At 48.0% G+C, this 25,187-nt stretch overlaps 2 long non-coding RNA genes across 4 annotated transcripts; both read left to right on the top strand.

The window, feature by feature from the left end:
* LOC133270248 (uncharacterized) lies at positions 1-8,133 on the top strand. Its single transcript, XR_009743706.1, has 3 exons — positions 1-103; positions 7,581-7,813; positions 7,932-8,133. It is a non-coding gene; the product is annotated as an uncharacterized LOC133270248 (long non-coding RNA).
* Positions 8,134-8,143: 10 nt separating this feature from the next.
* Positions 8,144-22,709, top strand: LOC133270247 (uncharacterized). 3 transcript variants are annotated; one of them, XR_009743705.1, is made up of 5 exons: positions 8,144-9,833; positions 10,941-11,142; positions 18,755-19,449; positions 20,531-20,721; positions 22,386-22,709. It is a non-coding gene; the product is annotated as an uncharacterized LOC133270247 (long non-coding RNA). The 3 variants fall into 3 exon arrangements; XR_009743704.1 differs by lacking the exon at positions 8,144-9,833 and having other exon boundaries at positions 10,821-11,142; positions 22,386-22,708; XR_009743703.1 differs by lacking the exons at positions 8,144-9,833; positions 10,941-11,142 and having other exon boundaries at positions 18,261-19,449; positions 22,386-22,707.
* The last annotated feature ends 2,478 nt before the right edge of the window (positions 22,710-25,187 follow it).

Here is a 25,187-nt window from a genome sequence, read left to right as displayed (position 1 = left end):
CCTTACCCTTGCCCTTGCCTGGTGCATGAGGTCTGAGAAGGCTCCGTCTGCACTCCCATCTGAAGCCCAGCTGATGGACATCAACCCTTGGAGCCCAAACCAGGTCTGTAACAAGAAAGGTGATGGTGGCCTGCACACAGCCCAGTGCATGGGCAGAGTTGCTTGTTCTTACTGCTGCCTGCACATCCCCTGCAGCGTGGTGGCATGAGACTGTTTGTCTTGGATGTGCTGGGATGGACTAGAAAACAGCACTGACCTCTTGAGCAACGTTGGGGGGGGAGTGGGGGTTTGGCCGTGTGGCCATTGGCTCCGCTTTCACTGAGTTTATGGGATCTGATTTCCAAGATAGTAAAAGCAAAGCAATCCTCTCCTCGCTGCCTGGTGCTGCCTTTGCCAAGGAGGAAGGGGACGGCGCGTCTGTGTCATTAGAGGTTAAATAACAGCAAATCACGTTCGGTGTGTGCAGGCGCTGCTGGGCTGCGTGCGCGCATTCCTTAATCAGGGCTTGGTTTGTTGGATTACTTTTATTGGCAGTTAACTGTGTAATGGTCTCGGTGGAACATCTGGTCCATGATTTGAAAGGAATATTCTTCAACCCTTGCTGAGTGCAATTATTTTTGGATACAAGTGGAGGCTTTAGAGCCATTAAGAAGATAAAATGCAGATTGTTTCAGAGGCTTCCCCCCCCCCCCATTTTAATGGCTTTCAAAGAGAGGAACTTTGATTATTTTTTGTCTATTGTTAGCAATTGAAACCGAGCAGAAGGGCTGGGGAGAGGCACAGATGTTCCCTGTGCTGTTGGCTGGGACAGGCACCCAAACCCATGGCAGAGGGTTTGAACCTCTCTCCATAACATTTCCCAAGTCTTGGAATAGCTCATCTGCCCAGCAGGTTCTTGGTAAAACCACTGAGGGCTGGTGTGGGATTCCCGAGGGAATAATTTAAAAGCCTGTCACTGGATGGGATGAAGGTTGTTTACAAAACAGAGGAACTAAAGGGCTTTGTGCTCTCTTCTGTTGATGGGAAATCACAGATGGATCCCAAGCCTCTGACTCCCAGCCTAGCAGCAGTTCATGCAGCCCACAAACAGTCAGACTCTGGTTTTTGGGCATGGGGATGCTGGGATTGCAACTGGGACACTTTCATCCTCAGGAATATATCCTCTCAAAACCCCAGCCCCAAACCCACATTAAATTATCAGTGGATAACAAGTTCTATCTCAGGAGTGAAATGTGGTTTGTATATTATGGCCCTCTATGGAGGAGGCTGGCTGACTCCTCCTCGTCTGCAAGAGGAGTACAATCTTGGCTGCTGTTTGCTATTACGACTGCAGGCAGACAGGCTGTGAAATTATGGCTGGTTTTTAGTAGGAAGATAAAGTGGAACTGTTAAACTGGGTAAGGATGGATGCTTTTAGTTTATCCCAGGGATATAGTGTTATAGGCAAGACTGTGGGTTTGGGAAGGAGTTTGGATGGCATTGGAAGTGCCAAGGGATCAGTCTTGGGGTGAAGGAGAGACTTTGGCTTTGTGTGTTTTCAGGTGAAAAGGGGGAGAGGGAGGAAAGTGATGGAGGAGGTGGCAGCTCCTCAACCCCTCCCTGAAAGCTTGAGAATAAAAGGAATGAAAACCAGCCACAACCTCAGGGTTTTGGGCACTTTTCCTGTGGTCCATTGCTGGGGGCATCCCTGCCAAGGCAATGGCTGTGTCACAGCAAGGTGCAAGTAAGGACAGGAGAACCTCCAGAATGCTTCAGCCCTCAGCTGTGGTTGCAGAGGCAGAATGGGGAGCAGAGCTGAAGCCCTCAAACTTGGGTTTGAAGTCAACCATGCATTTGTTTGGGTTGCGACTTAGTGATGGGTTTTAAAAGGAAAGCCTGTGCTTAATAATAGCAATAATAGTAGTAGTGATAATAGTAGTAATCATAGAAACAATAAGAGTAATAACAATAATGGTAGTAATAACAACAACAACAGTAACAATAATAATAATACCCCAGTGTTTCATTCCAAAACCTCTATATCCCTTTATGTTTTCAAAATACCCTTGTGTTTCGAAGCTGAAAAGGAAAGAAAAGGAAAGGGAGAGAACTCCTCAACCCCAAACAGGTTTTCAGTATTGTTTATACTGAGGGGAGGGGGGAAGCCCTTGCAACTTCAATCCCCAATGAAAGTCTTCATTAAGAAGCATCAGTAGATTGGGATGTTGAAAAACAAACAGCAGAGCAGCAGTCTGTTGCTTCCCACTAGGTAAGGATGCTGTATTGCACAATGTCAGCTGGGGGGAAGACCCTTCCTCTTCCCAGGCCCCAACTCTGCTCAGCTTTTCCTGAGGTTCTTTTGTCCCCCTTTATTTTGTATTTGTTTTTCTCCTTCTAACCACATCAATCTCTGCTGCTCACTGGGGTCATCTCTGTGGCTGGCCACCGGGAATGGGCTATTTGGCAATAACTCTTCAGGGCAAGCTCGTGGTGGACAAAACATTGGGCAATGAAAGTAATGATTTTTGAGCTCAGTGCTTATGGAGGGAGCTGTGCCACAGGAATTTGTTAAACAGCTTATTCTGCAATAAATACAATATAAATAAATGGAGGAGCCAGGAGGGACCTCGAAAGGACAACAGCTCCATTCCTAATGCTGCCAGAATAGATGGGTCTACTGAATCTGGGTGATTGACGCCAAGATTGTCTGCAGGCTCCTCTGGCTCTCTTGCCATCAAACCAGCTTGAACTATTTGGGTCTCAGCTGCTTGTCACCTTTGCCTCCTGTTTTCCCACTTTATTGGAAGTCAACAGGAATGCTGTGGGGTTTATTTTCTTTATTCCAATAGGATGTAAAATAAGGAGAATCAGTGATTCTCCTGCACTGAGCCTGTGGGGTTTGCCTGGGAGGAGCATGTGTCTGTCTTCAGCACAACCCAGTGTTCAGATCAAATTAAGATGGGGTTACGGCACTGGGACTTGTAGCTTCAAATGGCTCTGTATAAAATGCCTCCAGCATTTCAAACATGGGGTCTTGAGCCACCAGGATGATCATTGACTTCATCTGCTTTAGGGGTTAGTTACAGCTGGTTCATTCCTGCACTGGGGGGGATGCGGAAGGCTCACTGTCTTACTGGAGAACCAGCAATGAGATGTTTTCTGAAGCAAGAAGATAATGAGGGTAGTTTTAACGAGGCTCAGAAGGAGGGGTTCCTGGTGAGGAGAACGTTCAGCTGTTATTGCCTTGGCTTCCTCATTAACCCTTAGTCACCACCAGCAGGTGAGCAGCAGGGTAGGGAATGCTGTGTGGAGCAGGATGTGAGTTTGCTGTCTGAAGGGAAAAGGTTGGTTTGGAGAATAGGATGAATGCAGAAGTACCTGGACTGCTTACAACTGCTCTGGAGGTGCTGGTGGTTAATCCTTGATTACTACACGGTGTATTTAGCTGAGATTTGGGGCAATATTAATCGCTTTCAGCTATGCCTATTGCTGCTTCTGCACTGCATCCCAGCAGTGTGTGTGCTGCAACGAAAACCTGGATAACAGGGGTGCAGCCTCAGGGCCTGAGAAGGTCAGTTCTGTCCTAGGACCTCCAAGAGTGGAAAGCATCTTTTACCTTGCTTCTCTCTATATTTTCAAGCCTCTGTGGTCCATGGGAAAGGGCACAGGTAGAGTTCTCCACCCAAGCACAGCGTGCTTGATGGAGAAAGCCTTGGAAAGAGGTGATGCCAATTTTGGCACAAGTTCCTGCAACAGAAATAGGTCTTTCTGAGCACACACTTAAACCTTAGTAAATTATATCTCGAGTTAAGCTATTTATTAAGGTGTCGCAGGGAAATTTCAGGCTAGCTATGTACCTCACCACAGGAGATAGGCTGGAAATAACAGTGATTTGGAAAGAACATGGATTTGAGTCTTAGGGCCCGTGGTGAAAGTCAAAGCACAATGAATTATTCCGCTTAACAATTGATGTTCACACATGGATTCAGCAGGAGCCAGGGTATTTCTATTGCATCATGCTTTCCCGGTGAGCTACCAGGCATAACACAAGAGTTCGTGTGGGGGTTTTGTGCTTGTTCTTGGGGTGTTCATTTCTGCCTTTGTTACTCATCCAGAGGCAAATGCCACTGAAATGGACTTGTTCATCTGCTGTGTGCTATAAGCAGAGGGATTTCTTCCTGCCTTAAGTAATGAGTCTTCTGTCATGTTGGGAAGCAAAAGCTTGTGGAGAATGATGGGCAGAGCATCACTGCTGGGAGAGGGCCAGTTTGGGCTCAGAGGGATGAAGGACCTCCCCTTTATATGGGTGCTGCTCTTACACCAAGATTACCTCCCCATGCTCTTTCCTGTGCTCCAAATTCACTCAAGAAAGTGGGATTCTTTGGTTCCTCGTTCCCCTCCACCATCTCTCTGCTCCCATGAGAGGTGTTCTAGGTCACATTGATGCTTGCTTGGTGGAGCTGGCTGGAGTTTAGCATAGTTTCTGTAGTACACAGTGGTGTAGAGGTCAGTGAAACCTCAGCAGATCAATGCATGATTCTCCTGGCCTGAGTGTGAAAGTATTTCTTATTGCATTTCTTAGTGCAGGGCAGAGGTGCTCGGCTCAGCTGGTTTTCTGCCTTTCAGTACCAACAGCTATGGTTCTGGAGGGAGACTTAGCAAGATACAAAGAAGTCTGCCACACACAGGAAGATTTTCCTCCTCTTCCCAGTCTTGTATTTAATCTACAATAAGTAATTAATACCAGGGTCTCTTTAGAATATGAACAAATCACAAACTGAGAAAGAAGGAGCTGTGAGATGACTGAATAACCATTTTATGTATCTCTGCCGCTAATTACACACACAGAGGCACTTGTAAGTACTGAGCTTTAGAGAAAGAGTTGAACTATATTTAAACTAATAAACATCCATTGTAACCAGCAGAATCATGTGGATTTAGCAGCAGAAAACCTTGAATTTGGCCTTGTCCTTTCTGTTTTGCAGTGGAGCACTTGGTCATTGTGTTTAAGTCATGTGCTAGGGATGCCGTCCCACGTGGGAGGCAGGAGCTCAGTCAGAAGTTGTGTATTGATGTGATGTGATTTTTACTCCTGGGGTGGGAATTGCGGTTGTGCAGCAGCTTTGGCTTTGCTGAACTTGATCTCTGATGACATGGAAAGGTTTCTTTTTGGGTAGGTTCTGAGGCTGATCATGAGCCTCATGGGAACTGCAGCTCAGGTTTCCTGCCATATAAGCGTGAGTTGATGGTGTTAACATGGGTGAGCTGTGGCTCCTGGGCTGGTGCCATCCTCAGCATCACCTGTTGCCCAGGTTGGTGTCCATCTGGTCTTTCCATGGACCAGCTCCTGTCTCAGCCCAGTGGAGGTTCTGACTGGCTGTAAGCATTTTAAAGAGCTGAGCTTGGCAGCAGAGTTAATCTGCCTTGTTGCCTCAGAGATAAGTTATAGAGGAAACCAGCTGATGTGCAAAGAAATGTTGAATAGCTGGAAGTGATGACCTTATCTGACATATCTGGAAGGAGCTGGAAGTGATGACCTTATCCAGCAGATCTGGGGGCTACAAGAGGTGTTTTTTCTCCTCCTCCACCCTGGCGTTGCATTGCATTGCCTGGATGGGGCCTCTCACACTTTCCAAAACGAGATTTTCAGTGCTTTTTCACTGCGCAGAACATGAACATTTAGTTCACGCACCCAAAGCGAGATCAAAATGCCAAGTTTGCCCCTTGGCTGTGGTGTGGGTGCCCTGTTGGCTCCAACTCACACTCAGAAAGCTGTTTAAAACATCTGGGAACCAAATGGCTGAAAGAACAGCAAGAGAAAAGCCTCAATTTTAGTTGTGATTGGAATCTTGTGTAACTCTTCCTGGTTACCCACCTTTCTTCCCAGACCTCAGCTCACTGTTAGGGGGGTTTTGGGGATGTGCAGAAGGCAGCTTGGAGAGCCTGTGCACTCCTTTCCTCTATTTGTTGTGTAGGACATCCACAGGAAAACTGTTAAGTGTCTGTTGACAGAAAAAGGTCGACAATGACTGCATATTTACTCCACACTCAATTTCTGCCCATCTTCCCCACCACTTTATTTCAGCGCAAAGAACAAATAACTATGTGCAGTGATTGCAGCTATTGCTGCGTTATGTAGTGATTCATGACATGCAGATTACAGGGCAATAATTATAGCTGGGGCTGCTGTCATTTTACTAGATCCCTAAGTACCAGGCCTTCTAAGTGCTGGGGTTTTTTGCTCATATGGCAATGTTTAGCTTTAGCTGGAAGCACAGTTAACTGGGGGAATCACAAATGCAAAATCTCCTTGAAAATAAGGTGACAATTGACTTTCTTTGGACTGAGCTTCTCCCATTGTATTCTGGATGTTATTCTGAGAGCTGGCACAGGCTCTGAAGGGCATTAGCAATGCAGAAATAGCACTGGGTTTGGCCACATCCACATTGTGGGTTAGAAGCCTGTTGGTATTTAGGTGATGGTGGAGAGGAAGGGCTGAAGATGGCTGGAGTGGGAGGCTGGGGATTCCTTCATCTTTGCTCACCATGAGATCTCACATCAGCAGGCTATCTGTTCTTATTGAATACTCTAAAGTTGCAGTGCAGAAAGGTGCATTAAGAAATAATTCTATATGCTTATCCAAGGGGAATTTGGGCCTGAGGCTTGGCATGGCCAGCCCAGGGAATGGCTACTTGGGCAGTAGAGATGGGAGCTGGCTGGTTGGGAGGGTTACTTGTCAAGACCTGAGAACTGGCTCCGTGGTGCTGCCGGAATGGATTTCTAATTATAGTTAATTGCAGGGTTGATGCTCTCTGGATTTAGTCTGATACAAGCCAAACGATTTCCTGTTGTTCAGCGCTTTACAGACACATAGCCAGAGGCACCGAGATGGACGTGTTCTCTGAAGCATCCAGCTGGGCAAATACTCACTCTTCCCTTTCCTTCCTGTGCACGAGCCTCAGTGGAGCAGAACACCCGACTGCATCCTTGTTCTGTGGTTTTGGGTGATGTTAACACTGTGCTATATTAAACAGAGGTCCCTAAACTGAGTGAAATGGTTGAGTTTAGTGAAGCTGAGGGAGGAGCAGTGGCCTGGCCACACTGAGCCCTGGTCTTCTGCAGTCCCCAAAAGCACAGCACCTTTCTCTGCGCAGCCTTGCTGCCGTGTTGCTGCCAGCACTTTGCAGCAGACGCTTGGGAAAGCTTGTCACGGATACACTTGCTGAAAAATGGGAGCCAAAGCATCTTAATTGTGTTCCCTGCAATGGGACTCGGTGCACGAAGCAGTTAAGCATTTCCACAGTGCTTTTAAAGTCAAATATTGCTATGAACTGGTTTTTATTCTAAGTGATTGAATTCATACTTTAAAGCTCATTTTAATGTCCCCTAGTGGGGACATTAAAAGCATACTTCATGTAGTCGGCACAGTAGTAACACTCTGCTGTCAAAGATCCCAAGGTTATAGAAGAGGAGCCAGGTACTGGCTACACAACGAGAAGCAGATCTCAAACAGAGAAATGGTCACAGTTAAACAAAGAAGAAAAGCATCAGCTTCTTGGGAGGAATAAGGTGAGTTTGACTCAAATGTGATTTCCTGTTAGACCTTGGATTTCACACGAGCCAGGATCCAGAATGATGGTTCCACAGCCTTGAAGAGGTTTCAGACATGCAGTATTATTCTCTAGGAAGCAGCATCCCCCTCTCTCCCAAGCACCCTTTGCAAATTGACTCCACAGCCCTCAAAACCTGGAGCTGACGCCAAGCATTTCAATCTTATCAAAAGTAAACTAGGAGCACAAATGTACATTAAAATTGACTTTAAAGTTATGGCAGTGTTAACACTGTAAATAACACTGTAAGTGTATTATGTGACTTTGGGTCCACTCAGCGCTTTTCATCGGATGCTGCTGCTGTAAGCCATGTTGGTCATGTTTCTTTTCAGATGTCCACAGGAAATTACATGGAGAAAAAGCTCTGCTTTGGGAAAAGCCCAAAGGAAAACCAATAAACAAGAAGGAGCAGATTCCCCCCGGAAGTCTTTCTGGCAGGGTGCATTTCAGTGGGGTGGGAGCCTGGGAAGATGCTCACCATGACTGCTGGGGCCTCCAGAGGCAAGAATGTGGTGCCAGATGGGTGGCATTTGCTGACATTGATGGTCCAGCTCATTTTCTGAGTGTTGTCTAAGAAAGCTCTGGGAAGGAAAATGGGATTAAAATTGGTTTGTGAGGATAGGGAAGGAGTTAAGGAGCTACCTTCATGGGAATGGCCCTGGCAGGAGGGACGGATGGATCTGGGCTAGCCCTTGGCTGTGGGCAAAGGCTGGTGTGTCACTCATTGCAAATAGTTCTGAATTATCCAGCCTCCATCCCTGTTCTGTACTGGATGAAACATTTTGGCTTGTGGTGGAGAGCTCATAGGAGGTGCCTTAATGGCTGCTTCTGATATTAAAATCAATGAGTCCCAAAATTGCTACCCAAACTGAGAAAACCAGCCTTGTAGCTGGCATTTACTGCCTAAAGATGTACTGGAGCATGTTTAAGCACAGACTCTGCATTATCAGACCTTTGGAGATTACTCCTAGCTTCTTTCCTCTGTTAAATATAGCTTGGCTCTGCTGCCTTTCACAGGAATAAAACTTGCTATTACTTCTAGGAATCATCCATTAAGTATGTTTAAAATGTTGTTCAGCCACGTGTCTGCACTGTTGTGTAATCCACAGAGCATTCCCTGTGCACGATCATCATTTCCTGGCTGGTTTATGTAGGAAATAACCTTCACTGCTTCACCACTTTGTATGTCTTTTAACAGACCTCAGCATGTGGCAGGTTCTCTTACCTTGAGCTATGGAGTTTTGCCCTTGGCTTGGAAGCATGGAGTGGAGTGGACATGGCCATGGACGAGGTGGTCCAGGTCAGAGAGAGGGAGATGGTCTCACCTGGTGGTTTCTCTGGCTGGAGGTGCTGTCTGATGGAGATGCACGGTCACTTTGCACAGGTCCCTCTGGCTGGGTGATGCTGGTGGGATTGGGGTGCACATGGTGGCTGGATTTCAGCACAGAAAGGGCAGGATAGGGGGAGCAGCTCAGCATTCCCACTGGAGGAAGGATGCTCTGCTCATCTCCTGAGGAGAACCCCTGAAGGAAGGAGGAATTGCATGTATCCAGTGCTAAATGCCGTATGACTCAAGGAAAGAAATAATCACACCTCTTTATTGCATAGATTTGTGTTGGGGCCTGACAACCCCCACCAGATGCTCATCTTCTCAGTTGCTTTATTGTATTCTGGGACATCCTCATAATTGCCATAAGTGGGAGATGATTCCCCAGCATCTGGCATGTGTTAATACTGATCCAGAGTGTTTATCAATGCACTTAAGGAAAGCAAGTACATGCTTGGTGTGCAGGGAGAGGCAGCCTGGCAAAGTCTAAAGCATCATCATTTGATCCTATTTTCTCCTTTGAATTGCTGCTGAATGACTTGAGTCCTTGCTGCTGGACCCTGCTGCAGTCTGAACAGTGAGGATGCATTGCCCAGATGTCATCCCCATTTCTGGTAATGGGTAGGAAAGTGCTGCTCTGTTTTCCTCCCCCGATTGTATTTCAGGGGCTGCTGAAATGCCGTTTATCTCTCAGGTCTTTAGAAGTGAATTTAGCAGTTAAGACACAACAGGAATCTTCCAATAAACTAAAACTACTTCTGTTTCAACTTTTGGGTTAGGTTCAAAGCATCTCCTGCTCTCTTTGAGGCTTCAGATACCCAGGAGCACAGCTGCTTGGACACCATTCAGCTCAGCATCTTTTAACAGAGAAGGGAGCACTGCTTGGAGGTCCATGGAGGCAGCGAAGTCTCAGGCAGGTGGGTTTCCTCTGTCAGCTCAGAGTGAGGAAAAGGAGGAATAAAACTGGCTGAAAGCAGATATTTCAAGAATTGCTCCAAAGCTGCTGTTTTCATTCCAGGTAGGAATAAAAAACAGGGTTTAGGCAGCTTTTAGTTCTCCATTTCCTTCCTCTGGGGAGCCTGAATGAGAGTTCATGCTGGCAACCTCCATAATCCAGGCAGACTTGTGGAGGTTTTAGAGGGAGACAATAGTGCAAAAGAGTCTGTTTGAACACAGGAATTCAATATTTCCCCACATTGCTCCTGCTTGAGGAATGCTGCTGGGTTTTGAATCATATATGAGGGCAGGGAAGAGGCATTCTTCAGGCTTGCAGCGCTCCAGCGCTGTCTAGACTTCATAATGCAATGGTGCACACTGCCCTGCCTTGAACTGCTGCCATGGAGCCTATAAACGGAAGCTGAGAAGCCTTTGCTCTGCCAAAGCCTCAGTCGCTCTAATGAGACCTCGGTTCCTGTCGAGTTTGGCAGTTTGTCCCACTGAAGCACTGAGATTGCAGGAGGTGGGTGCAACGCTCATTTCCTAAACCCACATCCCTCTGGAAGCAAAAGGCCCCACCTGACTTCCCATACTGGGGTGACTGCATCTCCCTCCAGGCTAATGGAGATGCTTGGGCATAGGGATGGATGCTCCTGCATGGGGAGCCTGCAGACCATCGCTGTGCAGAGGTGAGTTTGGACCAGCACATTGCTCTCGACTGCTCAAAGCCATCCCATTGAACACAGCACTGCCCATGCAAGGTCACAGCCACCAAAAGCAGTCTTTTTTTTAGCTGTGTCTGTCCTCTCTGGCTCCATGAGTCTGCTGGCTCTGCAGAGCTGGTTTGGGTCACCGCTGGCATTAGGATGCGTTTCCTTCTCCACCCTGCTTTCTTCTCTTTCTGGGATCAGGTTTCTTACAGCTAAGCATACTCTTGTCTCTCTGTATTTCCCACTGAAGGATGAAGCAGGGCTTGGTCACCTCTGTTTTTCTAAATCCAGCCCAAGTCAGGAGCATCTGCCAGGAGGGAGAGGTTTTCCCTAAGCCTATGGTTTGAATAACTCTTTGCAGCTTTGCTCCTCTCCCAGGCACACGAGGAGTGGGAAGGACGTCTCTAACCACTGGATGCTGCCTCCTGCAAAGACCATGGTGGCGTGTGGCTGTCAGCACACAGCAGACTCCAGGCTCGCTGCCTTTGGTCCAGCACCAAATCAAAGCCTCCTCTCTTTGGGATGACCTTTCCCATGGCACATGGAGTGCAGAAATGTCCTGCTTTTACCACCAAAGGAGGTAACTAAATGATAGTGTTGAACTATGCGGATGTGGGGTTGAGGCAGGAAAGGATCCAGCATCTTCCAAGTGCCAATGCCAAGTGCAGACATGGGTACCTGGCGCAGCACTCGCTAAACTCACCTGACAGGCTGTCTTACTGCAAGAGAGGCAGCACTGCTCCTGTTAGCAGGACTTACGGTCTGAGTGTTGCATTTTAAAAGAGCCTGAAGCTTCCTGGAGTGCTTTGTGGTTTGTGTGCTGGCAGTTTTGGGTGCCTGGGAAGATGCTCCTTATAAAGCATCACTTCCAGAGGTTAAGTCCCATCAGATCTCTTCTTCTCTATGTGAAAATGGAGACAGCGCAGATCTATTGTTTTGGTGCATTCAAAGACAGTACATCCCTGTGCAAAACTGTTGGCTATAACTGAATAGGCAGGAATGAAATCGGAGAAATGCTGCTCAGATCCTAGTAGGAGTTTCATCCTGCTGTGAGTTTTAGATTAACCAGGTTTTCAGACCTGCTGAAGCTTCTGGTCTGTGGTGGTTTTGCCTCTTGGGCTGACACATCGTATGTGGGTTATGTATCAGGGACTGACATGGCAGGACCCATAAAGAAATCCTTTTGCCTGTAGGAATGGGATAGTCCAACTTGTTGTGGTGTTAGGTCTGTCAGGAATGATGGAGGAGGTGCCTGCAGTGAACAGAAAGATGGTTAATTAGGGCCTTGCATCTCAGATGAGCAGTCACTTTGTAATTTACATGCAGGGAAATGGGCACAGAGAGCTTCTGTGCTGAACTCTGTAACAACTGCTGAGAAAACCTGCAAAGTCCTGCTTCCATTTCCTGCTCTAAATCCAGCACAACAGACCCTGATATCCAGGGCTGGGAGCCAAATGCTCTCAAGTCAATGGAAAGATCCCCCTTGACTTTAATGGTCTTTGCATGAGTGCTTAATTCCTTCCTATTCACAGGCTCTCTTGGACTTGGTTATGGAAACAACTGCAGATCTGAAGTGCTGCAGTGAAGTGTAAACCCTTCAAAGCAGTGTGATGGCAGATTCTGCTGTCCTCCCAGACCGTTGGAATGGGTTTTGTTTGACAAAAAGCCTGATATGTGTTCTTCCAGCCAGCACCGTGGCTGCAGTGTGAATGAGTGTCTTAACAACGCATTCATGCAGGCAGGGTTTGTGGTCAGCCTGCTGGGTTGGGAGCCAAGCTCTTCCCAGCAGGATAGGGAAGGCAGGGAGCCTGTGTCCGTGCTGGGGGAAGCTGAACCTCAGCAGCTTTGACATGCCAGCATCAATCAGGGCTGGGGTCTTGGGTCTTGCAGGGACTGTTTCAGTTCCCTGCCTATAAAAACCATGTCACTGGTAGGCATTAGATGTGGCCCAATTTTGTCAGCTCTTTGTGAAATGTGAGGTTTTTGCCCCATATTGTTCCATCTCGGGCAGGGCTGGAACTGCACAGAGAAGGGCAGGAGACCCCAGTTTATGCACGTGCTTAACCATAAAGGTGTTGTGAAGGTGCAATCCGTTGCTGTGCTGAGCACTGTCCCACAAGGATCACCAGCTCACCATGCAGTGAATGAGGCTGAAGGCACTGCCTTGGCTGGGGCTTGCTCACAACACTCGGGTAAAACACTGAAAGAGGTGCTTAGCTTTAAGGACATAGATATGTTCCATTGACTTCCATGGGGATTAAACATGGAAGGTTTGGCTGTGGAGGGATCTTGGTGCATCTGGCTGTGCAGTGCCGTTGGGGACTATAGAGGTTTCTCCCTGATGCTTGGGACTATCGACTAGCATTGAGACCTACCTGCTCTGGTGTAGTCATACAAGGAGCAATAATAGCAGACAGGTTATTTAATCTTTATAAAGCCCACAGACACTGAATCTGACTCTTTTAGAGGAATAGCGCTTTCACAGGGGATCTGAGTGCTTGAGAGGAGTAGAAAGTGCTTTCCAATGTGGAAAGATGCTCGGCTGCCTCTGGGGGCATGATGATTGCTCTTTCTTTGTGTTCTAGAAATTCTTTAGATGCAGTTAAGAGTTTTGGCTGTGTTACTTCCCTGTCCAAACTCCGTGTGGGTTTTGCTGTTTCTCCATGCACCCAAAGGCATCGTGGTACCTGCACCCTGCCCACTCCTCACTCATTATGTGCAGCCTGAGAATGAATGTGACCCATTCACAACGTGATTTTGATGGGTTGGCCACAAATCCCCACTTCTCGAGCCGAGTTCAGCCCGAGGAACCAAGATCTCACTTTCACAGCTGTGCATTCCTCAGATGAAAAGGGCAGCTCAGGCCCAGGCTATTTCATAGCTGAAAATCAGACCTGGGCAATCTATAGAAAACTCTGGCAGCTGCAGGAGCTGTGGGAAAAATCCATGTGGAGCTCTGTGGGGTCCCCTCCGGATGCTCTAATTTGGGGAGTGCTCTCCCTTAGGTTTCTAAGGTTCTGAACGCTTGCCCATGGGTCGCACTAGAAATGTGAAGACTCCCAATTCTGAGATATAGGAATTATGAGGTGCTGGCTTGGCTCTTTTGGAAGGATTATTTGCTTTTTGAAGTCCCTGTCTGCAGCTTAGGCTGGTCATTCTGTTGCAGAGGAAAACAGGCAGTGGGCTTGAGGCATGGGTGAAGTACTGAGTTCATCTCTCTGCAGTCCAGACAGGTACACATTGCTTTTTTCTCCCAGAACTTAATTAAACACATACATCTTTCCTCACATCCTTATGATGCTCAATGGCAAATAACGGTCACTCTCTGATTACACCAAAATTAACTTGTTTTTGTGGCTGAAGAGGTCAGATCCAAGGGCAGTATTGTTCCTCTGCACTGGGTTACTGTGGGATGTGCTATCTCCAGCAAGCAGATAGAAACCCAGGGTTTATAATCTGGACCAGCACTCCTATGGGCTGGACTGTGCTGATGAGATGAGAAGATACTTGTCCAATGGAAGATACACCCATTGGGCTGGGCTGGCTGATAAATCACAGCTGATGCTCTTCCTGCGCTGTTTTGCTGGCATAGGCACTGGTCTCATGGACCTTATTGACTCCTGGCTGGAGGAGCAGCCCATCAACCATGGCTTGCTGCCTCCTCAGAGCCCTCTCCTGTCTGCACCCTTCCCGCTGTCCCCAGGGCTCACTGAGGAAAGAGGAAAGCAAAAATCCAAGCAAGTTTGATTGAATAATGAGTTAAGTTTCTTTACCCAGACACAATATTGGACATGTTGAGCCAGAGCAGGAGCCCTCTTGGTGCAACAGAATAGTCTGTCCTACAAAAGAAGCTACCAGCTCCACTGTGGATGTGAAGTTCCCAATGGAAACAGGCACACTGTGATCCTATAGCCTTCCACTCTGCTGTGATTTCAGTTACAACCAGGCCTATTCTCATTCCAATCCAGTTGGCCAGTGGCATCAGCAGTTGCTGGTGAATGAGGCTGGATGCTGTGCCTCGTAGAGGGGTGATGCAGTTCTAGAAATGTCTTTGTACTCCTTTGTGGTACCCATCCAGCTTGGTTGGATCCTGCAGGGTTTTGGTTATGAAATGACTATTTTCACAGTGATGTTTTCCAAATTCAGTTCTTCTTAATATGGGATTAGTTTTTACTAGTGTAAATTTTGCAGTATTGTGTTCTGCTTGAAATTACTGCTGCTCTAATGTGCCAGAGATCAGGATGTTTTGTTCCATTTTCTTATCTAAACCTGACCACTCCCATGAAATCAAAATCTAACCTGTTATACTTGGGTATCTCAAATTGCACTGCATACATGGGAAATGAATGCATTTAGATGTGTTGCCAGGATAGTTGCTCTATGAGAGAACGTGCAAGTCCAACATTGACTCCACCAGTGGGTGGTTTGGGTCTTGGCCAAAGTTAAAAGGAAGAATGTGGCTTTGCTTGGGTGCTTTGTGGCTTGACCATCTGCAAGGAGAATGAATAGGCACCATCTCTCACATCCACCCCCTCCAATTTAGTGCATGCCTGGAAAAAGGCAGAGGTGTAGGTGCTGTCAGTGTAATAAATGGCATCTGAATGACAAATGGTGCATCTCTAGGGCTTTCCTTTGTGGACACAGAAAGTTGTGGCTGGAGTGATAGGAACAACAGAAGAGGTGACTGAGACCTGGGTTCAGAGAGCTTAGCCGAGCTGTCTATTCTGGGGATGAGTTCATCAGCTAAAATATGTGAGGTCTGCAAGGCATAGTGATGAGCAGGAGCATACGGAGAAGGAAGGCCATGTAATGAGAAGAGCACTGGTGATAGCATGGAAGTCCTTCTGGCAATGTGATTTATTAGGCTGTGATGGTGTCTTTCACACTAAGTGGCAGATGCCTCATCGTGTACCACATTTCATGCAGGATGAGAGCAGTTTCACTGTAGGAAACCATTCTGTGTCTGCAAGGAGGCACTGGACCAAGCTGGTGGTGCTGGGTTTGTGTGATTGGTGCTGCTCACAGTCAGAACAGGCACTTTAAAAACCAGTTTCTATTAGGTTCTATTAATTGACTCATCATCCCTGCCCCCTCCTGCACAAACATTTGCTCTGCCCTGAAACATGAGCTAAACAAGGCTGGGGAGAAATGCTTTCTGAATATAGCTGGGGAGAGATGGGACTGAGCAGAGAGAAGGAGCGAATTTGGGCCATTCGGTGAAACACAAGATTGTAAAAGCCTAAAAAAAAACCCAACCCCATACAAAAAACAACAACAAAGGAGTTGTGGTTTCTCAGGGCAGTTGGCATTCCTGGAAGTTGATGACGCCCTGGATTACTATTGTGTTTTTAGACCTCTCTCACTGTTTTTAGGATAGTTTGTCTGTAGTGTGGGTATGTGTGGGTAGAGCTGGGGAATATGCAGAAGAGGGGGGAAAAAGAGCTAAATACAGGCAGGAACAAGCTGCTTGCATATGCTGTATTTTTTTTTCTTAAATTATAAAGAAAAAAGCTTGAAGTTGTTAAAGATTTGGGTACGTAGGGGTGGAGCGCAGGCATGGCAAAGGAAGTCCATCCTGAAGACCACATCTAATATAGGATCTTTTGTGCTCCATTAAGCATTGCTTCCTCAGCCATGGGAGAGCTGTGTCTCAGGTTGCAAAATAGTCAGTCCAGGCTTCTGATTTATGTCACCTGGAAGCTGCCTTGCTCTGCAGAGAGGAGGAGGGATGCAGCCAAACCATCCCAGGCCAATGCACCCAGGAGCGTGATGGTATGGATGGTGCAGAGGTCCTGTAGGTCTTGTATTGGTGCCACCAGGAAATGGGTTTTGTTTTGCTGTACAATTTGGTGTCACATCTCATTCTGGCATTTTTGCTTGGAAAACATCTCCTTTGTGCAGTATTTCTCTTTTCCCCATGTTACTCATGCTGATGCTGAGCCCCATTTGTCTCCATGTGATGCTGCTGGTTTTTGGGACGTCCAAAAGCTGAAGAGTTAGCTCAGCTGGTCCCTGAGCAGGACAGAGGGAAGGTGGGGAATGAAAGATCCAAGGTCTCCTCCCATTTGTGTCAGTGTGTAGTAGCCAGAGCATGTTCTGGTTCTGCTGATTTCCTGATGGCTGCTCTGGGTGTTTATTGCTCGCACTAAAAGCAGGGCCCTGTTTGTAGTTTGAACATTTAGGGAGAGCTTGGAGGAAAAAACAGTTGTTACATCAGTGTATGAAGGAGAAATGACTATTCCCACTCTGCCAGGATGTCTGTGATGGTCTCCTGGGGGGCGCAGCTCTGTGCTGGCTCTGGTACCCAGTGGCATAAGAGGGGTGGATGCTGTTGCAGTCAGGTATAAAACACCCACTGCATTTTCAGTCCAAGCTCTTTACCCTGAAGTTCTGCAGGCGTGCCAAGATCACAGGTTTTTATTTCCCTGTGACCAAAGCAAAGCCTGACGGTCCCAGTCAGTACATCCAGCAGGTCTGTTCCCTGCCCATTGCTCCTTTCCCATACAATAAGGTGCTGTTTGAAAAGTTCCCATTAGCTCTCTTCCTTTTTTCCCCTCAGCTGGAAGCTTCCTTTTAAAACGTTAATATCCGTATTCTATTCCCCCCCCCCCCCCCCCCAGGTTAATTAATACTTGATTCATCACCTTGAAAGCTAATGGATATTTATCCAGATCCTGGAGGAAATGAATGCCTTCTATAAATAACTGCAGCAGCACTCGCTAGCGCTCACTGACAACCCGTCTTTATTTATGCTCCTTCTTCAGGAAGCCATCCAGAGGAGTTAATCCTGACCTTTTCCCAGGGTTGGTTTTGCACTGGCCTGGGTTGATGTTTTCCTACTTGAGCTTTACTTTGTAAACATGGTGCCTTTTTCCAAGGGAAAACAGCAGCTTTTGTGGAAAGAGACCCAGACAGCACAGCCTCATCATCCAGCCTGGGTCAGCAAAGCTTGTTTGGGTGTTTTCATGGGCTGGGAGGGCTCTGGCAGCTCTGAGAAGTTGTTTAGTTTTGGCTATTGAGAAAACATACTGGAGAGCCCTTTCTGACTCCCCATCTGCTTCAAATAGATGGTGTTTATTGGCTTTGTCTCCGGCTATTATCACTGGTGGCCTAAATTAGGAGTATAGTAAAAATCACACCTTGTTGCACATACACATATAGAGTTTAAAAGTAATTACTGACTTCATTAACTTGTGTGTTCCCCCTGGTGCTGCTCTGCAGCCATGGGAGCATCTGGCTGCTCACTGGAGAGGTAAGTCTTCATGGTCCATGTAGCCTTCAAAGGCAGAGATACCCGGATAGGTGCTGGGAAGCTGTCTAAAGGGACTGATGGGCACCGAGGTGGTACGAGCATTGCAGGGGGTGCTGGAGGCCAACCAAAGCATGACCTGGTGTGATGTGGTGCCTTGGCTTTTCCCACAGCCCTGTCCATTGCTCGCTGCTGCTCATGGCTGGGTCTACGCTGGGTCGTGTGTCTCTCTTATGGGTCTGATGCTGCTCTCACAGCTCCAGAGGGACTGGGGGATGCTGAGAGCTCTATATGCTTATCCAGACCAAGGCTGGATGATTCTTGCTGGTGGCATTTCCAGGCTCCTGCCCTCACTGCAGTATAACCCAGTGGACAACTTGCCCTGTGGTCTGCAGGGTGGACTCTGTTGTTTCAGCAGCAACACTTGTTTTGAGGCAGGATAAGTGTTGCTATGTCTTTGGTTTTCATTGTAAAATGAAATTGATGCAATTTGTGAGGATGCCTCCAGGAAGCACCAGCCTTTGGAGTCACACAATTGTGTGGAAAGCTCAGCTTTTATTTATTTCCCTATGCCTCATCAGGATGCTGAAAGCTTCGAGCACAAAGGAGCAGCGAGATGGGTTTATGGTTGTATTAAAAATCCATGCTGCTCCAGATGAACTTATGGGCTCTTTTTTTTTCTTTCCCAGGGACATGGGCTCATGAATGTTTAATTCCTGAGCTTGGCAGCGCTGGCTGAATTAGAAACAGAACAACTGATTTTAATGGGTGTAAGATTAATGCAGATGAGCCTGGCTGAAACTGTGGTTCCAGAGGAAAGCTCCCTCCTCGGTGGGCTGTTGTGTGCAAGCATTACTGTAGCAGAACATATTCTAATCACTGGGCATTACCTAGGGCAGAGATACTCTTTAAATAGGGTCATAAAGGATGTTTTGGACATCAGCTCTTTGCAGGTGCCCTGGGCCCTCATCGGTTCTACAAGGTAGACTTGGCTACTGAGTGTGTAAGTAGGGAAGAAGGATGGTGTGGATGGCTGTGAGAAACCTCCCTTAACTCTGGACTAGCATCCACTGGATGGGAAGGAGAAGACTTTGTGCTGTTGCATGGAGCCACCACAGCTCCAAGCAAGGTCATGGTGTATACCTGTGCCTACCTCTTGGTGGAGAGCTATTTGTTTGATATAGTGCTATATAAATAGCAGATACTGATATGAGAGGGCTGGTGCCCCACAACACCCCTGCACTGGGCAGAGCTCTCTTACTGCTATAAGCAACCTGTTAGTTAGCTCAATGGCTTGCTTTCCTATACAGCTGAAATATTTGTTTAGCGAGTGGTTTTATTGCCTGAGCAGTAAGGGAAGATGGGGGAGGCTGAGCTGAACTGATTTAATTTGATTCCCTGCGTGACTGGCAGCTTTACATCTGTTTATATTTTATAGGTTTCAATCAGGTCGTGCTGCCAGAGATCACATCTCTGCAGGTTCTGCCGGCTTGGGCTGTTGAGTGGATGCAGCAGGAGCATTCATGAGTGGCGTGTGATGAACCATAAACAACGAGGAGTGTCCCAGGGAAGAACTGGGTGACCATGGAGGAGCAGGTTGACTGTCCAGCTTTACAGGGACCTCCTGCCCTACCACAGGTAAGCCACACCATCATGTTCTGCTTCAATGTCCCTCCCTCAGAAAGAAGAGCCATGCAAAGTGGTTAGCAGTCCCCAACCCAAGGGCTTCTTGGTGTCTGCATCCACAGGATTAAAAGCTCGGGCTACTCAGCACAATAGGCAATGGAGAGGGCATTATTATGGGTCTGTTTTGCAGATCTCAGGGGCCTAGTAGTGAAATCAGTGAGGGAAAAGGGGTCCCTGGGACAAAAGTGCTGTACCCCAGAATTAAAGGACCCTGAAAGGCAGCATCCGAAATCACAGCACATTCACTGTGCTCTTCCCAGGTGATGGAGAGCCAAGGCTGTGCTTGGGAATACATGCTCCTGCAGTGGGATTCATTGCTATGAGAGCTTATGCGGAACTTGTACAGGATTTTGTCCACCTTCACACCCTGTATGTTATAAAGCACAATTCCTCCTGTTGTTAGAATCATCTTCAACCAGCAGCAATCATTAGATCCTATGCCTGTTGGCAGCAGCAGGGCTTTACCTCATTTGCTGCAAGACTGAGCACTGAACCAGTTCCCCCATTGCTGCACTTCCCACGTTGTGTCTGTGATCATGGGGAAGTAAAATTCCCTACAAAACCAGGCTGCCACCACATCAGGAGGCTGCCAGCAACCGCCCCCAGGTGCAGCTGTCTCGGAATGCATCTCAATCCCACCCTGAACCTGTTTCTCCTTTTCTCTTTCCCAATACATTTTACACCCCCAGCCTGAGTTCCAGGTGCTGGTTTGCAGGGATTATCACCCTCTGCTACTGCCTGGGTGGCTGGTGGCATGTCCTATGCCAGAGCAACCTCTGCTCATCACGTTGATGTGCTTTGTTTGCCGTGCTTGGTTTTGTTCAACAGCTATAACCCCATCTCACTGCTCCTATATTTAATAGCAAGGGATAAAGCCTCCTCTTTGCTGCATCTCACACGTGTTTCAAGTGGCACAGGGTATTAAGTGGAGCATGCCTGTGTTTAGCACCTGCCAGCAGGGTCTTGGTGAGGAATGTATTGGTGAGGAATGTGTTGCCTGCCCTGAATTGCAGCGTTTCTTCTTCCTCCTCAGGAGATGCCTTCCTCAGCTAAATGACAGCCCCTGGTGTTGGGTTGGGAAAAGCTGCTGACTACAGGGCCCGGGAGCTCCTGTTTCAGGGAGAACAGGTTGCAAATGAGCCAGGAAAACTTGTACTCTAGGACTTGATCCTCTTGGGATGTATCCTGAAATGGATGGGATGCTGGGCTGGGATGCGAGACTGGGTGAGTTTTGTGTCTTCACACTTCAGTGATGTTCTCCAAACACCTGAGGTCCCCAGTGGCCCCCACTGAAATCACTTTGTGTAGCCAGGTCAGGATGTTCCCAGCATCTCGCTGTTGGTAGTGTCAGAGCAGATTTAACAGCCTTCACAGACTCACTGAACTCCCTAAGAGCACCACTTCATCACAGCGTCCCTGCTCATTGCTCTCAAGAATTGCTCTGCCTTTTGAGGTGCTCCACCTGGAGCCTTGCTGGAGAAGAGCAATTCATGCCTGCTTTCTCCCGAGGTCCCTTAAATAACACACGTGTATTTTAAAATGGTTTTATTAGACTCTTGGAGTTAATGATTTCTGGTGACCCAACCCCAGGATAAATCCATGTACTCTCAAAAGCCCCTTTCACATCCTCAGCACAGGGCAAAGACCCAGTTTGCCCTCAGAGGGAGGAAACAAGCCCTGAGCAGAGTTCAGTGGTACCATGTGGGGCTGTTGGAGACCTGATTCTTAAATACCTGCTTTGCTTCTGTGTCCACAGCCCTGCCACTTAGCCAAGAGCCCCAGCGGTAACCAGTGCTATGGGGCAGCACTCAGATGGATACGATGCCTGTGGGTACCCCAAACCTGCTGGGACACGCGGAGCAGTGCTTGGCCAGGTAAAGTGATGTCTGAGGCTTTTGCACACTCTCAGCTTAGACATAAGTTATGTGATGTATAAGTGATGTGTGTTACCTATGCACCTCTGGCAGAGCAGGAGAGGACTGTTGCACTGGTTCTGTGTCGCAAAGGAGAGCTTAAATCTTGTGATGAACAAATCGCAGTCTCACGTCTACTCAGCCATACAGGAAGAAGCCTTTACAATCAGATTCCCCATGCACCACCGGCAGGGCAGGAGTTCTTCCCTTTTTGTCTCTCCCGTGACTATATTCTGATGTGATTTTTAAAGCAGCAGGGAAAAAAACCCACCTGAAAAAGCCTGTTTGATTCTGTTCATTATGCTCAGCCTGGGTTTACTTTATGAGTGCCAAAGCATGATAAATGCAGCAGAGATTACCTAGGGATTTTCTCTTAAACTTTCTTTTCCTGAGCCTCACTAGATTGCTGGTGTCATCTGCTTTGTTATCACAGCAAAATAGCATTGCCATGTATTAACAGCTGTATTTGTTCATTCAGAATTAAAACCAGATCAAGGCTTCTTCATGCTTTAATTTCAAATCCCGTTTTAATATATATTGATCATGTACATGGTGGTTTTCTTTCCCTCTGACCCTGCTGGCTCTGTAAAGTCTTTCAGTCCTGGAGCTCCGTGCATTCCTAGGTGCTGTTTTGTAGATTAGGGTCATATTTTAGAGGGTATAATGCATAGAGAGAAGAAAAATGCAGTTTCTAACAGAGAGGCAAGAAAGATAACGTTACAATGCAGCACCTCTGCCATTAGGGGGTACAGAGCAGCTTAGGCATAAGTTAGCCCATGATGTGGGCATCTTCCAGGAGCTAAATGCTACCGAAAGATCTCATACTGCATGACTTCAGCCATGAGATGACTTTTGGCTGTTCCCCCTGAGGTGCTGCTCTCTAGGGCAGGTTTGGAGGAGGGTGGCAGGGATGGGACACAAGGATAACATGGGACCAAACCCATCCTAACGTACCTGATGGTATTTCTCCTGCAGGAACCAGAAGGCTGACCCACCTTCTGGGTTTTCCACATGTACATCTTGCTCTTTCTGTGCCTATCCATGGAGGCCTTGGGGCAGCTTGGAAATGTGACACGAAGGTCTCCTTTTGCTACCTCCCTGAATGGGAAACAGCTTCCTCATGTGCATCGGGATGCTGTGACAGTGCAGGAGCTGGTTGTGTCCTCCAAGATCCTGGGAAGGTGCTGGAGACAAAAGACCCAGGTTAAGTTTCTTTGTTGATTCCATGCCTTGTCATCTTAGGAATGGGAAACACAGGTGCTCAGAGAGGGGTGAGGGCAGACCAAGACTGTCTCCAAGACTCAAGTTGCTCTTTGTGATGCTCTCCCCTAGACATGACCCCAGGAGCTTTGCTTGCACTGCAGAGCAGCTCATTTGGAAGGGTTTTCTGTAGCTCCTCCAGAGCCACACAACAAGCTCTAATAATAACTGACTGCTTTCCTATTTATACATGAGCACAGCAGCGAGGAACTCGGCTCAAGCGGCTGCAGCCATCGCAGCCCCTGTGCTCCTACCCAGTACCATGGCTCTCCCCCTCTGCCACTGTTCATCTCAGGGTCTTGAGCAGCCTGGTCTATGGAAGATAGCCCTGCCCATGGCAGGGGGTTGGATCTGGATGATCTTAAGGTCCTTTCTAGTTTAAACCAGTCTGTGATTCTATCTATCTATTCTAGCCCCAGCAGCCCTGCCACCGTGCATGGGAAAGGGCATTTCCCAGGGCTCTTTCCTTTGGATACACAGTGGGGTTTTTTGCTTGTTACCAGGAAATATTTCCTCTTTGGAAACTGGGATTGTTTTTGTAGGAGCTCTTCCCCCACTTTGTAAAACAAACATTTCCCAAGTGCTTCATGGTTCAGATGACGTTACGGTTACTGGAACATCAGTGTGGATGTCAGAAAATGTACTTCTTGGTTGGTTTTGTGCTGCCCAGCTCCCACACGTGATGCTGAGTACTGATGGATCCTTCTGGCTGAGTGTCGTGGTTTAAAACCAGGCATTCACTCACTTCCCCCCTTCTTTCCCTCCCCCTACTCCCAGAGGGATGGAGGGGAGAATCAAAAAGAATGCAACTCCCACAGGTTGAGATAAGAACAGTTTAGTAACTAAGGTATAACACAAATCACTACTGCTACCACCAATAATAACAATGATAAAGGAAATAACAAGGGAAGAGAATACAACACCTCACCATGCTGCGTGGTCTCCTGCATCCTCCTGGGGCTCGGCGGGCGGCTTCCGGGGAATGCTCTCGGCCGTCGCGGGGCTGGGCTTGGCCGCGGGGCTGGGCTCCTCCACCGCCTTATCGCGCTGCTCGGCAGCCGCTTCCTTCTGCTCCTCGACCGCCCCGACCTCCTCCACCGGCAGCCGTCCCCTCGCGGCCTCCGGCCCCGCTCCCGCCGCCGCCGCCTGGTCCCCGGGGCCGCTCTCCCGGGCCGCTTCAGCAGCCGCCGGCTCCCGGGGCCGCTCCCCCTCGGCTCCCCGCGGCCTCACAAAGATGGAGGCGAGGGCGAGGGCCAGGCCGGTGAAGAGCAGCCGGACGGCCAGGTACAAGTCCACGGCCACGTCCGTCCCGCCCTGCTGCTGGAGCCCGCCCGTATTACAAGCCATTGCCATAAAGCACAGTGAGACGAGAACCTTAGCCCAGGCCCCACACTTGATAAACACTAACACAGCAAATACCGGCTCTAAGTAATGTACTACATTCTGAAACTGAGATCAACAAGAACAACTCTGAGAGCCAATAAATCAGCATTGTGACGAGTGACCATTAATCTGGTCAGACCTGTCGTTATCTCAACCCCTCGTGCCCCACATTGGGCGCCAAAAAAGAACTGTCGTGGTTTAAAACCAGGCAGAGGGCTCATTCACTCACTTCCCCCCTTCTTTCCCTCCCCCTACTCCCGAAGGGACAGAGAGGAGAATCGAAAAGAATGCAACTCCCACAGGTTGAGATAAGAACAGTTTAGTAACTAAGGTATAACAGAGATCACTACTGCTACCACCAATGATAATAATGATAAAGGAAATAACAAGGGAACAGAATACAACACCTCAGCACCAGCCGACCGATAACTTGCCCCCCCAGCCCGACCAAGCTCTGACCAATACCTCCTCCAACTCCGCAGTCTCCCAGCCCTTCCGGCTAACTCCCAGTTACATCCTGGGCATGACGTGCTGTGGTATGGAATAGCTCTTTGGTCAGTTTGGGTCAGGTGTCCTGTCTCTGCTCCCTCCCGGCTTCCCCTCCTCCCTGGCAGAGCATGAGGCTCACAAAGTCCTTGGCCAAACCAAAACATCATTGTTATCAGCTTTGTTCCCCGGCCAAAAGTCAAAACACTGCACTGCACCAGCTACCAAGAAGGAGAAACATGACTGCTACTGCTGAACCCAGGACACTGAGCCAGTTGGGGGTTTCTTGCATTGCAAAAGCATTTAGGTTTAGATTAACATGCTGCAGCCCAAGACTAGCTCTCACACCGCTGCATGCAGGAGAGGAGCATGCCCTCTGCTTTGCTTGAGTCAGGCTGAAGCTGGCTCCTGTCTCACAGGGATTGAACATCTGCAGCCAGTGATGGTTCCACCGACCTTATTTCCCCTTCAAATAGCACCAGGCCCCATACCTGCACTTCTGGGAAAGGCTGGGGGGAGTCTTCCCTCTAATACATCCCCTCACTATCTCAGCTACAGGCAGGATGCCAGATTTGATGCAAACACTCTGATCTGTCCTGACAAATCCTCTGTTCCTAAGTAGATAATAACTACAAAATCTTCCTCAAT

The sequence above is a fragment of the Pezoporus flaviventris genome, unplaced genomic scaffold, assembly GCF_033815535.1.
Source record: "Pezoporus flaviventris isolate CSIRO_AGI_PZ_B2104156 unplaced genomic scaffold, CSIRO_AGI_Pfla_v1 ptg000020l, whole genome shotgun sequence".
Classification (NCBI taxonomy): Eukaryota; Metazoa; Chordata; class Aves; order Psittaciformes; family Psittacidae; genus Pezoporus; species Pezoporus flaviventris.
This window is presented reverse-complemented; position numbering and strand designations above follow the sequence as displayed.